This window comes from Seriola lalandi, unplaced genomic scaffold, assembly GCF_002814215.2.
Source record: "Seriola lalandi dorsalis isolate HSWRI2012SDOR001 ecotype SW California unplaced genomic scaffold, Sedor1 jcf7180002052868, whole genome shotgun sequence".
NCBI classification, from domain to species: Eukaryota; Metazoa; Chordata; class Actinopteri; order Carangiformes; family Carangidae; genus Seriola; species Seriola lalandi.
The window spans coordinates 5,735-7,549 of record NW_019523421.1 but is presented as its reverse complement, the minus strand read 5'-3'; the positions used below and the strand labels follow the sequence as shown (position 1 = coordinate 7,549).

General features: G+C 48.9%; 1 long non-coding RNA gene across 1 annotated transcript in view; it reads right to left on the bottom strand.

The window, feature by feature from the left end:
• LOC111650768 (uncharacterized) overlaps positions 1 to 1,033 on the bottom strand; it is a 14,739-nt gene extending 13,706 nt beyond the window's left edge. Inside the window, exon 1 of the long non-coding RNA XR_002760455.2 lies at positions 930 to 1,033. This is a non-coding gene — a long non-coding RNA (uncharacterized LOC111650768). The remainder of the gene's footprint in view (positions 1 to 929) is intronic.
• Positions 1,034 to 1,815: the final 782 nt, after the last annotated feature.

The following is a 1,815-nucleotide window of genomic DNA, read 5'->3' as shown; positions in this document are numbered from 1 at the left end:
TTTTTTTATTGTGTGTGTGTGGCGACCTGCTGATATCATCAAACTGTACGGCAGAGCGATGGTTCAGAGATTGAGGGTCAGGAGAGTTTAAATGTGTGTGGAGGTTTTGTTCTGCTGCACAATCTGGCAGCTGAAAGTTTCTTTGCTCAGCAGCCGACATCTACACTGAGGTCTGAAGAGGACCAGGTCTGATCAGGACCAGGTCTGATCAGGACCAGGTCTGAGGAGGACCAGGTCTGATCAGGACCAGGTCTGAGGAGGACCAGGTCTGAAGAGGACCAGGTCTGAGCAGGACCAGGTCTGATCAGGACCAGGTCTGAGGAGGACCAGGTCTGATCAGGACCAGGTCTGATCAGGACCAGGTCTGAAGAGGACCAGGTCTGATCAGGACCAGGTCTGATCAGGACCAGGTCTGAAGAGGACCAGGTCTGATCAGGACCAGGTCTGAGCAGGTCCACATTCGGCCTGGACTGTGACATCAGAGTCTCTCCTGCAGGTGTTATGAAATGATGAAAACTCAAACCCAGGTGGGAAAGATCAGATAAAAAACACAATCACGGGGCGTCGTGTGGCGTCGTGTGGCGTCGTGGTCTAAGCAGGCGCCCCATGTGTAGAGGCTACAGTCGGCCCCAGTTCGAATCCCACATCGGACGGCCCTTCGCTGCATGTCATTCCCCCTCTCTCTACCTCCCCATTTCCTGTCTCTCTCCACTATACTGTCAAATAAAGGCATAAAAAGCCCAAAAAATATACTTTAAAAAAAACCAATCACACCAGAACCTCCTCGTGGTCGTTTGTTTGAAGCGTTTATGAGATATCGTGTCCATGAGAACGAGGTGAACTGACAACCTGAAAACAAAATGGACGTGTGTGTGTGTGTGTGTGTGTGTGAGTGTGTGTGTGTGTGTGTGTGTGTGTGTGTGTGTTACCTCCTGATGGTGCGCAGCAGGGTGGATCTGGCCTCGTTGTGGAAGGTGATGATGATGGAGGTTGGAGGAAGATCAGAGTCGTAGTGAAGAGTGGTGCACCTGGAGAGACACAGAAACATTTCATCATCATCATCATCATCATCATCATCAATACAACAAAAAGACAAACCGTGCTCATTTAAGGACTACACTTATGGAGGATTGAGGGCGTGGCCTCTTTGAGTGACAGATGGGTGAGTGTGTGTTTGACACAAACAGAGTCTCAGCTCCACACAAGCCCCTCCTCTTTGACTATAATTGGATTAGCTGGGAGGGAGAGGCGGAGTCAGACACTGCCAAGATAGTGACGGTGCAGCAGCTCACTCTGAGCTTCAGAAACCTTTGGGTGATGTCACAGAGGTGACGGCCATCTTTGTTTACAGTTTTTAGGTGTGACACACCGATGTAATCAACCCTGTTTCTATATAATATCATGTCTGACACACACACACACACACACACACACACACACACACACACACACACACACACACACACACACACACAGTAACCAAGTGATCAGACCAGACCTATTGAAGATGAATTATAGATGACCAGTCAGAGGCTCATTAAAATACACCACATAAGTCTGTGTGTGTGTGTGTGTGTGTGTGTGTGTGTGCTGCCTCCGCTGGGTCAGCAGCCTTTCCTTCTAAAAGAGCAGCATCAGAAACACACACAGACACACACACAGTATAATGAGTGGACTGGCCTTTACCTATCAGATTGATGGATTGGTGACATTTTCAAGCAGAAACAGTCGCTCGCTTCGTTCTGGCCTTCAGCTTTAAGAACCTCACCTTCCTCAAATGTGTGTGTGTGTGTGTGTGTGTGTGTGTGTCTGTGT